Below are 14,989 nucleotides of genomic sequence, written 5' to 3' on the forward strand. Positions count from 1 at the left end.
TGAAGGCCAGCATGCGGGACTGGGTCTCGCGCTGTCGTACGAGTTCCTGCTGCAAGGTGCCCAACTGGTCCGCTAGTGCTTCGGCGGGATCCATGGCCTGTTCTAGCTGTTACGTCCGGGTGGTGGAAACACTGGACCGTACACCGGGTTCCCTTGGGGAGGCAGCCAGGCCGGTTACCCCGCCAGAGGGTCTTGATGCACGGCAGCCGAAGCACTATGGGTAGCAAGACAGTCCGTAGGGGAGCTGGAAGGTAGATGTCGCTGAGAACACGGAGTTCCAGACGGTAGTCCGGGTGACAAGGCTCAGGGTCCGAGGCCGAGTTGTAGGGTCAGGCGAGATCCGGAACCTGCTGAGCGATGGGACGGGTCACCAAAGGGAGCCAGGGACTGGAGACTGGCGGAGCTGCAGAGGTGGTGGAACATCCGCCGAAGTCACCGTCAGGGTACTGGAACGGACGTGGTTCGGAGCGGCTGGCGTGGCAGGACAGGCTCTGCGAGACAGACAGGGGTTAATACAGGACACAGCAATACGGGGACCTGAACTCCTAGCTTACTAAACACGTAGAACAGGCCCCGCCCACCAGGAAAGAGAATCCTAATATACCCTGTACCTGTCTAAGCAATTTCCTGTTTCTAGGTGCTGGCCCTTTAAGAAAGGGTCAATGACCGCGCGCGCCCTAATGCGCATGCGCGAGGCCCGTGTACCAGACGCCAGTCCAGGGAGTGGTGCAGAGGAAGCAGGGGTGCCCGGCTGAGTGTCCCACGTCGCAGAGGAGCGCCGGGAGCGGGGAGCTGGACGCATGGAGGGCGCAGGCGAGGAAGGGGAGGCCGGGACCGGAGTGGTGAGCCGGGGACGCCGCTGGGAAGCGGGGAGCGGGCCACGGGGACCGGAGAGCGGGGCACGGGGACCGGGAAGCGTGACATAATTGCATTTCAAAACTTGTTGTTTTGTTAATAAATGCTTGTAAAATGTATATTCTTCATGCCTGTCTTTCTCTATTGTTTAGATGTGTTGATTTTGACTCAGAACCTCTGGAGTTGAGCTGTAGACATTTCACACAAAAATAGTGAGGGGATATCGCAGAGGTGTCATGGCCGGCGGACAATCTGGTGGCAGTGAGTGTTAGCAATTCCCACAGATTGGCAGCATGTGTTGTTATCTGACAGTTTTCTGTTTCTGCAGCTGTGGGCTTTGTGACCCTGAGAAACTCAGTTTTTCCCCTCAGTTGCCAGCCTCTGACTTCGTTTATAAAGCTTACCCTTGTGTGCTTTGTGTGTGGTTTATAGTTGTTCCTGGTTGTGATCTGCAGTAGTTGTCTCCTCTTGTTGTTCCAGAGACTTCTGTGAAAATTCATCCTAACATAAGTGTTTGACGTTTGCTATCTACCTGGGCTCAGGTGGTAGCATTTGTGTTTCCGCTGTATTGTTTCCTTTTGTCTCCCTTAGCATTAGTGGTGTTGATGAAGAGCTCATATCTACCATCCTTACTTTGATCCCAGATCAGGGTTTGCCTATGGTGAGGTATTCCTGCTCGGCGACATGTGTGGAACCTGTATAGGGTTAGTGAGGGCAGTGACGGTGAGCTGCAAGTTATTGTCAGGGGTCACCACTTCCCCTTTTCCCTAGTGATAGGGCATTATTTTCCCCTGCCCTTTGTATTGCATTATACGGCCAGTATAGTTTCTATACCCGGCCAGGACAGGGAAGAATTGAATCACACTATGCATCCTAGATATGAACAAGTTGTTAAGACACTCTGGTCTTAATTCATCAAAGCTTTTATGCCAAAAAAAATTGTCACACAAGCTTTGAAAAGTGTCAAAAATTTGGATCAATTCAGAGTTGTGCCAAATTTTGTTGGCTTTTGTCATTTTCACTCCAAAATTGGCAGAGTTTGGGTAGGACAGGGGCGTGACAGCACAGCGCCTTTGATTTATGACGAGCTGTGGCATTCCCTATGCTAGAAATCTCACTCCAGTCCCTGTTGGGAGTAATATTTCTTGCATGATACAAGGAGGCACATGCCACTCATCAAACGCTTGAGATTCATGAAGAGGCATTCACCACTTCATGAATCAAGAGTGGCCCCTGCGAAAATTAGGCCATTTATGTTATAAAAATGATCCCTTTACAAAGGATAATTGTTGTTATAAAAAATCCAAAAGAATTTTATATCTAATATCCAAGTGGTTGTTTTTTTTAATGGGCTAACCACAAATAGAGATGGACCCGTTGAAGTTTGGGTTCGGCTTTTTGAGCTAGACTTTAGGTAATGAATAAGAACTTACGACACTGCGTTATGTCGATACGCGTTGGATAAACTGTGCCTTGTGGATGCTGTCTATCCATTTTTAAAGCGATGAAAATAAAGGAAAGGTTTTAATTCATCTGCCTGTGATCCGCTGGATTTTCATTACTTTGTAGACTTTAGGTAAAGTTCAGTTCGGGATCCGGACTTGATTTGAACCCTAATGGAAGTCACTGATTGGGCAGTTTGGGTCTCCACCCACATGCAACCGGCCATAAACAGAGCATTTCTGGGGAAGGGAGGGCGGAGTTTTTTTCTTGTACACAATATATCCTATGACGATGTTTTTTACCCCCCATGAAAGCCATTCAAACACTGTACTTTACTGAGCACCGGGCATACCCAAACACACCGATGTTAGGTTGAGTGGTTAGGATACGAAAAGCACCCCAACTCCGAACTCAAACACTGATTTTTTTTTTTATAAAGTCTGTGTTCAGTACGAACTTTACCCGTTCGGGTTCACTCATCTCTGCCCACAAACCTTTATTATAGTGTAGAAGAGACAAGAACTAAAAAGGGTCTATCCCTTGATGAAGAGCAAGTAACATTTATGATACCTATGTTGAGTTTGGTAAATTTATTGGGAATTTGTCACTAAATGTTTACCACTTAATTAAAAATCAGAATAATATAAAGGGACTCTGATTTCAATGATGTGTGTTATTTACTGGGCTGCTTGCTGTAGTTTTGATAAAATCACTGTATTACCACTAGGGGATTATCACTAAAGAACTAGTAAACCTGCTGCCATGTACCCTCCATCTCCATAAGCTCTGTATAACCCCGCCTTCACCCCTGATTGGCAGCTTCCTGTCTATGCTCATTGTACACAGCTATGCCAATCAGTGATGTGGGCGGGGTTATACACAGCAGTATTTCAAGAACTGATAGATCTTCAGCAGGTAAAACTAATTATTATAAAACACTTCAACAAGCAGCCAAGTAAGTGCCACATCACTGGAAATGGAGTCGATTGTGCTAAAATACTCTCACTTTGTCCCACAAATACAATGGATACATTTTCCTTATTCATGGACCTTCACACAATCATATGTAAATTAACCCTTAAATTTCACAATAAATAAGGATAATTCCACGACACAAAAACATTTGATACAGGATGTCATGAACAGTGCTCTGCTGCCCCCAATTGTCAGGACATTTACGCAATTAATTGACCAACAATTAATGGATGAGGCCATGTCTGTTTCCACTAGTAGGCCAATTATTGAAAAGCTTACAGTGAAGGTATAGTATATATACAATCGTTTCTATCTCTGGAATATATCTATACATCAGAACAGTCACTGCCAACTCCACAATAATGAATAGAACTACTACTAGCTACCACCACCAATAGCTCGACTGGACATACGTTACAGGTAGGTTTGTTCCTCTTAATCTATAAACCACATCCCAAAGCTATATGCTATTAAATGTTATATATTTATTCTGAAAAGTAGTCAGTGTTCATAAAAACGTACAATAGATATTACAAAGGGGAAAAAAACAATAGAGCATATACAATTACATAAAATAAAAGGGAATAACAAAAGAAAATTATTGAACCTGGGTCACAGATATGGCTTCAGACTTCTGGAGGGAAGGACTCCAATGGAACATAGAACAATCCTACACAGCAATGTTCCTTTCATTGAACAAGGATTATAATTAGCATTACCTTTCTATTAACACAAGTTACACCCACATACTTCCTCTCTGGTGACTCCTAACAGGGCTGGACTTACGATATCTTCGCCCCTGGAAGTCCCAGGCGGGAGATAATCTCGTCATCTTTCCTATCACAATTTTATCTGTTCATAGATAGGAGACATTGCATAGATATTTTCACCTATCTGACCAATATCCATTGGGCGGGACACAGGCTGTCACTCAATGATTCGGATATATGATATGCATTCTCCACTTTATCACAAATTCAAAAATATGACTTTCCTATCTATTATATTGATGCAGTTCATAAAACCTCAATTCATATTTTCTTTAAGGGGAAACAAGGGATTTGAATTTCTCTGCTATTTTTCTGTTCAATTGCTGCTCTTATCCCTACCGGTCATAAATCTGTCCTTTTCTGCATTCTTGTGCATTCAAGCTGAGATTGGCCTCACATCTGCTAGAGAATTCTCTTTAATTACCTGTTTCCAAAGGAGGGGGTCAGCTTCATAGGGGTCTTGTTGAGTCTTTATGGATTTTATAATTTTTATATGACACAGGACTACATATTGACATTGTTTCCAAAATGAAGCTTTTATCCCCTTACATGCCAAGGTCATTGTTTGAATACGTTCCTCTACTTGCTGCTTGAAGAGTACAATAAAATCAGACATTTTACACTCCCATCTACAGAAAATAATCTAAATAAAAAAGAAAATGTTGCCCTAAAATCATTATGCAATGATTCAGATATACTAACTCTAATCAGCCGACAAGGGACATGGAATAGTCATCCAAAACAGGAATGACTATTACAGTCCCCGAAGGACAGTAGGCGTCTGGGAGTGGACCCACTGGGCCATACACCGGACTCCCCTAGAGGAGCTAACCTGTAAGGAACCCCTATACAGGGACTGTCAGGCGCAGCCCCAGAGGGCCTAAATGAATGACTGACAGGACCAGTGGAGGTCGGCTCTTACGGGCTGGATAAGTCTCTCAATATCTGGTGCTGATGTGTACGGATATGGCAGCAAAAAGGTTGTAACTCGGACTTGTTGGCACAGAGGTGATAGCTCAGACGTGGTAGCACGGAGGTGGTTGCTCAGACGTGGCAGGCATGGAGGTGGTAGTTCAGACGCGGCAGGCACGGAAGTGGTAGCTCAGATGTGGCAGCACAGAGATGGCAGTAGTAAGCAGGCTCTAGGAAGAGACACGGGCTAGAAACAGAACTGGAACTAGGACACAGCAAGCTGAACTAGACACAGTAGCATATTGGGACCTAAGAACTAGCAACACACTAATAGGCAATGTTGCTCAGGTGCCTCCCCAAAGGGGAGGCAGATTTAAATTCCTTTAGGGTAATGGGTGACCTCAGGAATCACTTCTAGGTAATGAGATGCCGGCCCTTTAAGAAAGGGTGCGTCACCGCGCGCGCTCCCTATGGGCACTCACAGAAGGGCTGCACATGGCCTGGAACCAGGAAGAGGCCGCAACAGACCTCGGGCCAGGAAAGAAGCGCATGGAGTCGCTGCACAGTTGAGGAGAGCAGTGATTCTGCTGGGGCCTGGGAGTGGGGTTATGTGGGTGCTGCTCTGGGACCAGGACTGGGCACTACAGTGACTATATAAGGAAGCTCAGAATATTCTCTCCAACCCCATACACTAAGGAATTCCAACTATGGATCCTTTTTCTACATTTAAAGTGGGTATGGAAAGTATCAGACTCCTTTAAATTTTTCATTCTTTGTTTCATTGCAGCCATTTGGTAAATTCAAAAAAGTTCATTTTTTTCTCATTAATGTACACTCATGCAGAGTAAACATTAACGACAAAAAATGGACTTTTTTTCTTGACAGAAAAAAAACAGAAATATAAACATTTTTGGAGATTTTTTAAACAAGAAAAACAAATATCACATGGTCATAAGTATTCAGACCCTTTATTCAGACACTCATATTTAAGTCACATGCTGTCGATTTCCTTGTGATCCTCCTTGAGATGGTTCTACTCCTTCATTGAAGTCCAGCTGTGTTTAATTAAACTGATAGGACTTGATTTGGAAAGGAGCACACCTGTCTATGTAAGACCTCACAGTGGATGTCAGACCAAATGAGAATCATGAGGTTAAAGGGAACCAAACATCAGTATTTTCCTATATAAGGTGCAGCCAGGGCAGCACTGGCACTATCAGGCACATTGTGTACATACCATTAGTGGGCAGCTCGGGTGTTAGGCAGAGAAATCCAACTTTATAAAGTTTGAAAATTCGTGCACTTTTTGATTGACGTGTGCACCTCTCTCCTAATGTCCGGGCGTGTTATACACTTGTATCCCCGCCCCCTCGCCGCCTGTCTCTCCCTCTCACTGGCCGGTATGTAAATTTCTCTCTTCAGAAACATGACGCCGGAGTTGGCACGTGCGCATAGCGCTGATCTCCGGCGCCAGGTTTCTGAAGCCCGCAGTATCGTGCTGCCGTGTGCACGAGAGGGCGGCGCATGCGCCCTCGCTTCTTCAGATCCCGTTGTGACCGCGGGAGCGCGCGTGGTCGCAACAGGACTGGAGATCAGCTGATGGGAGGACGCGATTACCTGCAGCTACTGTATCGTGCCGCCCCCGGACACCGTGCCAGCACACCAGCCGCGAAGGACACCGGAACGCAACAGGAAAATCCCGCCAGCAGGATTCATCTCACTGTCCCGCAGGTATGTTTGGAGGAGGAGGGGGAGGATAATGATGATGGATGAGGATAATGAGGAGGAGGATAATGATGGAGGAGGAGGATTATGAGGAGGAGGAGGAGGATAATGATGGAGGATAATGATGATAGAGGAGGATAATGTGGATAATGAGGAGGATAATGATGATGGAGGATAATGATGATGGAGGAGGAGGATAATGAGGAGGAGGAGGATAATGAGGATGGAGGATAATGATGGAGGAGGAGGAGAATAATGAGGATGGAGGAGGATAATGAGGAGGAGGATAATGATCATGGAGGATAATGATGATGGAGGAGGAGGAGGAGAATAATGAGGATGGAGGAGGAGGATAATGATGATGGAGGATAATGATTATGGAAGAGGAGGATTATGAGGAGGTGGAGGATAATGATGATGGAGGAAAATGATGATGGAGGAGGAGGTGGAGGATAATGACGATGGAAGATAATGATGGAGGAGGAGGATTATGAGGAGGAGGAGGAGGAGGAGGATAATGAGCAGGAGGATAATGATGGAGGATAATGATGATGGAGGAGGATAATGTGGATAATGAAAAGGAGGATAATGATGATGGAGGAGGAGGAGAATAATGAGGATGGAGGAGGATAATGAGGATAATGAGGAGGAGAATAATGATCATGGAGGATAATGTTGATGGAGGAGGATTATGAGGAGGAGGAGGATAATGAGGAGGAGGATAATGATGATGGAGGAGGAGGATAATGATGATGGAGGAGGAGAAGTAGGAGGAGGAGGTGGAGTATTCATAGAGCTTACCTATCCCCGCTGCCTGCCGCGTCCTCGCCACCTATGTCGCTGCTACTTGCGGTTGTATAATGAATTTTTCATCGATATGTGTGTTGGAAGGTGGCTTGTGCAACCATTCGAAAAAAAACCAAACAACTAAAGTAAGATCTTTATTTGCATGTCACATACGGATATGTAGACATAAATTTTATTGATTTTTTTACATTTAATTGCCGGATTTCATATGATCCAATAAGAACAATTAAAAACATATATCTTCTAGAATAACAAATTTTGTATATATGTACATTATTATTTTTAAATTGATTTTGTCTTTATCTAGTTATATCTATGCTGTCACGCTCCCCGGGTCCCCTGCGCTGCCCTCCGGCTCACCTGTCACGCTCCCCGGCTCCCCTGCCTCGCTTCCCGGTTCCTTGGTCCGGTCACCGCCGCTCCCCGCTCTCCTGCATCCATTGCCAGCGCGTCCCCGGCATCCTGGCCCCCGCTCCCGGCGCCCGTCGGCTTCTCAGCCCCAGCTCGTCCCTGCTGCTTCCTCCTCGCAGCTTCCTGCTCTGGCTTCTGGCACTCGGGCAGCGCGCATGCGCATTAGGGCGCGCGCGCGGTCATTGACCCTTTCTTAAAGGGCCAGCGTCCATTAACAGGAAATGATGCAAACAGGTACAGGGTATAAAGGGGTTTAATGTCCAAGGGGGCGGGGCCTGATCTTCGTGTTTCCTAAGCTAGGAGTCAGGTCTCCTGGTGTTTGTATGATATACTCACCTATCTCTCTTGTAGAGCCGTGCCTGCCTCGCCATCCGGTCCTGCCGAATCCCGAACCCCGCACGCTGTCCATCTGCCATCCTGACAGTCCGTACCATCTCGGATCCCTGCAGTGACCCGTCATCTCGCTCCAAAGGTTCCGGACCCCGCCTGACATCATCTCGGCTTCCGAACCTGAGCTGCGTCACCCGCACTACCATCAGTGACTCCGTGGTCCCAGGGACTTCTCCGTTATACTCATATGCACGGACTGTTCTGCTGCCTATAGTGCTTCAGCTACCGGACCCCTTACCACCATCTAGGAGTTCGGCCCAGTGGATCCACCTCCTGGGTCTGCCCGTCCACCTGGTCCTGACAGTAAGATCAGGCCATGGATCCCGCTGCAGCACTAGCAGCCGTACAGGAGGAACTCCAACGTCAGCGTGAAACTCAGACCCGCATGCTGCAATTCATGTCTTCTGTGGACGCCCGCCTGAACACGTTGCAAGCCGCAGTTACGTCTTCAACATCCCGGGCCTGCACTAGTCAAGCCACGACTCCAGCTCCTGTGGCGACTTCTTCAGATACTTCCAGACTTCGTTTGGCCTCACCACCCCGGTACGCCGGAGACCCCAAGACCTGCAGGGGATTCTTAAACCAATGCTCCCTCCATTTCACGCAGCTGCCGCATTTGTTTGCCTCCGACCAAGCCAAGGTCGCCTTCATCATGTCCCATCTAGAGGGTGAGGCACTGGCGTGGATGAACCCCTTGTGGGAGAAGGGGGATCCTGTGACCACGAACATCCAAGAGTTCCTGCAGGCATTCCGTGGCACCTCTGATGAGCCTGGACGCGCCTCCGCGTCTGCTTCGTCTCTTCTCCGGTTACGTCAGGGGACTCTGACGGTGGGTCAATACGCAATCCGGTTTCGCACGCTGGCTTCGGAACTCGGCTGGAACAACGAGGCCCTAACCGCCGCCTTCTGGGAAGGACTCTCGGGGCGAATTATAGATGAGCTGGCGGGTCGTGACGTACCGACCACCCTGGATGCCCTGATTGCCCTAGCGACTCGAGTAGACATCCGCTTCCAGGAGCGATCCAAGGAAGTGTCCCGTGAGAGACGTCCGGTACAGCCTTCCTCTCCTCCACAGAGGCCCGCCGTACTTCAGTCACTGGCATCTGGTGTCTCCGTCCATGAGCCTATGCAGGTCGACCGTGTGCGGCAGTCTGAGCAACGCCGAGCAGAGCGGCTCGCCAAGGGCCTCTGCTTCTACTGCGGCGAGGGCACACACCTGCTACGCGCCTGTCCAGAGAGGCCGGGAAACTCCAAAGCCTAGGGTTGGTAGGAGAGGCCACCCTAGGTGCTGGGACTCTCTCAGACCCGGTTACATGGACTGTGCAAGTGACTACGGGAGAGACGCGGTTCACGGCTGAGGCATACCTCGATTCCGGGGCAGCAGGCAATTTCATCCAGCAGGCCACGGTGGACAAGTACCAGGTGCCTGTTACTCCACTCGACAAGCCCCTAGTGATTGCCTCTGTGGATGGGAGACCCCTCTCTGACACCATCTCCTGGATCACCAGGCCGGTCGAACTGCGTATCGGTGCCCTGCACACCGAGAACATCGCTCTCTACGTCCTTCCACACATGTCCCATCAAATCCTGCTGGGACTTCCCTGGTTGCGGACACACGAACCATCAGTCAGCTGGGGCACTGGCGAAATCACCCGATGGGGCTCTTCATGCCATGAGAAGTGTCTGAAGACCATACAACCCATCCGACGACCTCCGGTTCCAGAGAACCTACCGGAACTGCCCTCGGCCTATTGGTCCTTCGCAGACGTCTTTGACAAAAAGGAATCTGAGGTACTTCCGCCACATCGTCCTTACGATTGTGCCATCGACCTGCTCCCAGGAACAACACCACCTCGAGGACGGATATATCCGTTGTCTCCAGCCGAAACAAGGGCCATGTCTACTTACATCACAGAGAGCCTGGCAAGGGGATTCATTCGGAGATCCTCCTCTCCTACGGGAGCAGGCTTCTTCTTCGTCAAGAAGAAGGAGGGCGACTTACGCCCATGCATAGACTACCGGGGATTGAATCAAATCACCGTAAAAAACAAGTACCCTCTGCCGCTCATCCCCGAATTGTTTGACCGGCTTAGAGGAGCTCGTGTGTTCACCAAGCTGGATCTTCGGGGTGCTTACAATCTGGTTCGCATCCGCTCTGGGGACGAATGGAAGACCGCATTCAATACTCGCGATGGGCACTATGAATACTGTGTGATGCCCTTCGGCCTGTGTAACACACCAGCAGTCTTCCAAGAATTGGTGAACGACATTTTCCGGGACCTTCTCTACGTCTGTGTGGTAGTATATCTGGATGACATCCTTGTCTTCTCTCCGGACCTCCAGACCCACAGAGAGAACGTACAGCTGGTTCTACAAAGACTGAGAGAGAATCGTCTGTACGCCAAGTACGAGAAGTGTGTCTTTGAGCAGTCTTCTCTCCCCTTCCTGGGGTACATCATCTCTGATACCGGACTGCAGATGGATCCAAAGAAGGTCTCCTCCATCCTCAACTGGCCTCCTCCTTCTGGATTGAAGGCAATCCAACGTTTCCTGGGATTCGCCAACTACTACCGCCAGTTTATCCCTCACTTCTCTGCCCTGACTGCTCCTCTCTCCGCTTTGACCAAAAAGGAGGCTAATCCAAAGGACTGGTCACCTGCGGCCGACGCCGCGTTTGGCTCTCTGAAGCGGGCATTTGCCTCCTCTCCTGTACTCCACCGTCCGGAGTTAAACCGCCAGTTCACCTTGGAGGTGGATGCCTCCTCCTCGGGAGCCGGAGCAGTGCTCATGCAGAAGTCCTCCTCCGGGAAGATGGTGACTTGCGGTTTCTTCTCCAAGAGCTTCTCAGCGCCTGAACGCAACTACACCATCGGTGACCGAGAGCTATTGGCGGTCAAACTGGCTCTGGAGGAATGGCGCTACCTTCTGGAAGGAGCAGTGTATCCCGTGATTATTTATACGGACCACAAGAACCTGGAATACCTGCGGTCCGCTCAGCGACTGAACCCACGGCAAGCAAGGTGGTCCTTATTCTTTGCCAGGTTTGATTTCCAGCTCCATTTCCGACCCGCGGACAAGAATGTACGCGCTGATGCCTTGTCTAGGTCTTTCATGCCCATGGAGCAGGAGGAGGAGACTACCCAACCCATCATCTCTCCTAGCAAAATCATTCCGGTGGCTCCTGTCACCCTGGCCCAGATACCGCCCGGGAAGACCTATGTCTCTGAGACTGACAGGCAAAAAGTGTTACACTGGGGTCATGCCTCGAAAACAGCCGGTCATGCTGGCCAGAAGAGAACATGGGGTGCGATTGTACGTCATTACTGGTGGCCATCCCTTCGCACGGACGTCGCTGCTTTTGTCTCTGCCTGCTCCTCTTGTGCCAGGAACAAGACGCCCAAACACCTGCCATATGGCCGTCTTCTGCCTCTGCCGATACCCTCAGTTCCGTGGCAACACATAGCGATGGACTTTATTACGGACTTGCCATTGTCCTCCGGACACACAGTCATATGGGTCGTGGTGGATCGGTTCTCTAAAATGGCTCATTTCGTCCCTATGGCTGGACTGCCCTCTGCTCAGGAACTCGCGGAAGCCTATATACAGCACATCTTCCGCTTGCATGGCTTTCCATCACACATCGTGTCCGACAGAGGAACTCAGTTCACTTCCCGCTTCTGGAGGGCGCTCTGCAAACATCTGGGAGTGACTCTGGACTTTTCCTCTGCCTACCATCCTCAGTCGAATGGCCAAGTGGAGAGGGTCAATCAAATCTTGACCTCCTTCTTACGTCACTATGTCAACGCCCATCACGACGACTGGTCCACGCTTCTTCCTTGGGCTGAATTCTCCCATAACCACCACGTCAGTGAGTCGTCCTCCAGCTCTCCCTTCCATGTTGTTTACGGACTTCAACCCTCCGTCCCATTGCCTATATCCCCTTCTTCGGATGTCCCTGCTGCTGATACTGTAGCCCGTGACTTCGCTACCATTTGGGACTCTGTCAAGGCGTCCCTTGGGCGTGCTTCCCTGCGGATGAAGAGACACGCAGACAAGAGACGTCTGGACCCTCCGTGTTTCTCTCCTGGAGACCTAGTCTGGCTTGCTTCCAAGTACGTCCGATTGAAGATACCATCCTACAAGCTGGGTCCTCGCTACATCGGGCCGTTTAAGGTCCTCAACAAGATCAATGAGGTCTCCTACAAGCTACAGCTCCCGGCCACGATGAGGATACCCAATTCCTTCCACGTCTCCCTGCTCAAGCCGGTTGTCCTTGGTCCCTTCTCCGCTGCTGCCAGTTCGGCTCCTCCTCCTATTGCCGATGATGACATCTATGCGGTAAGGGATATCGTGGCCATGAAGACCGTACGAGGCCGACAGTTCTTCCTGGTGGACTGTGCTGGGTATGGTCCTGAGGATAGGTCCTGGGAGCCCCGGGAGAATGTGGGCACTCCGCTGATCCGTGCCTTCCTGTCCCGGTTGCGGGGAGAGGCGTGGGGGGGGGTACTGTCACGCTCCCCGGGTCCCCTGCGCTGCCCTTCGGCTCACCTGTCACGCTCCCCGGCTCCCCTGCCTCGCTTCCCGGTTCCTTGGTCCGGTCACCGCCGCTCCCCGCTCTCCTGCATCCATTGCCAGCGCGTCCCCGGCGTCCTGGCCCCCGCTCCCGGCGCCCGTCGGCTTCTCAGCCCCAGCCCGTCCCTGCTGCTTCCTCCTCGCAGCTTCCTGCTCTGGCTTCTGGCACTCGGGCAGCGCGCATGCGCATTAGGGCGCGCGGTCATTGACCCTTTTTTAAAGGGCCAGCGTCCATTAACAGGAAATGATGCAAACAGGTACAGGGTATAAAGGGGTTTAATGTCCAAGGGGGCGGGGCCTGATCTTCGTGTTTCCTAAGCTAGGAGTCAGGTCTCCTGGTGTTTGTATGATATACTCACCTATCTCTCTTGTAGAGCCGTGCCTGCCTCGCCATCCGGTCCTGCCGAATCCCGAACCCCGCACGCTGTCCATCTGCCATCCTGACAGTCCGTACCATCTCGGATCCCTGCGGTGACCCGTCATCTCGCTCCAAAGGTTCCGGACCCCGCCTGACATCATCTCGGCTTCCGAACCTGAGCTGCGTCACCCGGACTACCATCAGTGACTCCGTGGTCCCAGGGACTTCTCCGTTATACTCATATGCACGGACTGTTCTGCTGCCTATAGTGCTTCAGCTACCGGACCCCTTACCACCATCTAGGAGTTCGGCCCAGTGGATCCACCTCCTGGGTCTGCCCGTCCACCTGGTCCTGACATATGCTCCATTTTTTTCTGTTTTCAGATATCATCAACAATCTTTATGTATCACTAACAACATTTTTCCATAATCTGGTAAGTACAAACGGATGTCATGTTATGTATAAAGATTTCATGTACATTTTACAACCACATGTAAAATAAAATTGCAAAAATCTATTTTGTTTTATAGGTTTTTGTCCATATTCTTGGAAAATCAACATGCCTTGCTGCATTGTTAATCAGTGTTTCAACACAAGTGGCCGCACGGGACAAAAAAAAATTATAAAGTTACACAAATTTCCCAATGATATTGACAGAATCATTGCATGGTTGAATCAAACCGGACAACAGTTCATTGACATTCAGGCATTTGCAAGTACAATTCTGTCTAGCGGGAAAAACGGCAAATATGCCATATGTTCAGAACACTTTACTCCTGACAGTTATGATTACCGCGGTTCAATAAAATTTTTGAAGAAAAATGCCATACCAACCTTATTTCCCACGGTCATTATGGGCGAAAAAATTGTTGAAGAAAGTTCACATAAAGATCAAAACAGGGGCCGGAAGAGATTCTTTAGTCAGTTGTGTAGCCAAGGGTCGATTACTGCAGTAGCACAAGAAGAAGATGAAGTATCCAATCCCAGATTTAGAAACTGCAGCACTCAAACAGACAGCACCTTGCTAAATTCCAAAGTTATGTTTGAGACTGTTGTCGATTTTTCAGAAAACCATCTTTCAGCTTTACACTGCCCTCCAAGTACTTCGACACCCATTGCAAAAAAGGACCTGTTACATTCCGGATCATTACTGGAATTGTCATCTCCCTTGAAGAAAAAACCAATGAGAACCGTACTCTTTGAAAATGATGGAGCAGAATGTTTGGAAAATCTAAATATTTTATCTCCAGTGTCTGGAGTACCAAACACAGTCCCTGGAAGTCAGAATACTTATTTTGAAGAATCAATTGAACCTATACCATTACAAGATCCTGACTACGTACCACATCTCACTAGTATGGAGGAATCTGACCTTTGTATCAGTAAATCTCTTCTCCCAGATTCGTACCATGTTCCCCCTGTGACAGTGAGTAATGTAACCGAGGAGGAGGTTGTTGAAGATAGGAAAATTTTGGTCTTTGAATCCTGCCTAGACAATCTAATTAGAAAGGTTAAATGTCAACATGATCCTATGTGTAAATCAACAGTTTCTTCATTTAAAAAGTATATGGAAGGGTCATTTTGTAAAATTATTGGCAGATGCTTCCAGGGTCATAAATTTGCCATTTTTGAAAGCCAGCCAAAAATAGGAAAGTTAGCTACTGGAAATTTGTTAATTGCTGCTTCAATCTTGTTTAGTGGCCTAAATTTTCAAAAAGTAAAAGAGTTTTTCAATCTACTTGGATTTGTTTCCATTTCTGAAGGCACATA

Source organism: Anomaloglossus baeobatrachus, unplaced genomic scaffold, assembly GCF_048569485.1.
Source record: "Anomaloglossus baeobatrachus isolate aAnoBae1 unplaced genomic scaffold, aAnoBae1.hap1 Scaffold_2449, whole genome shotgun sequence".
NCBI classification, from domain to species: Eukaryota; Metazoa; Chordata; class Amphibia; order Anura; family Aromobatidae; genus Anomaloglossus; species Anomaloglossus baeobatrachus.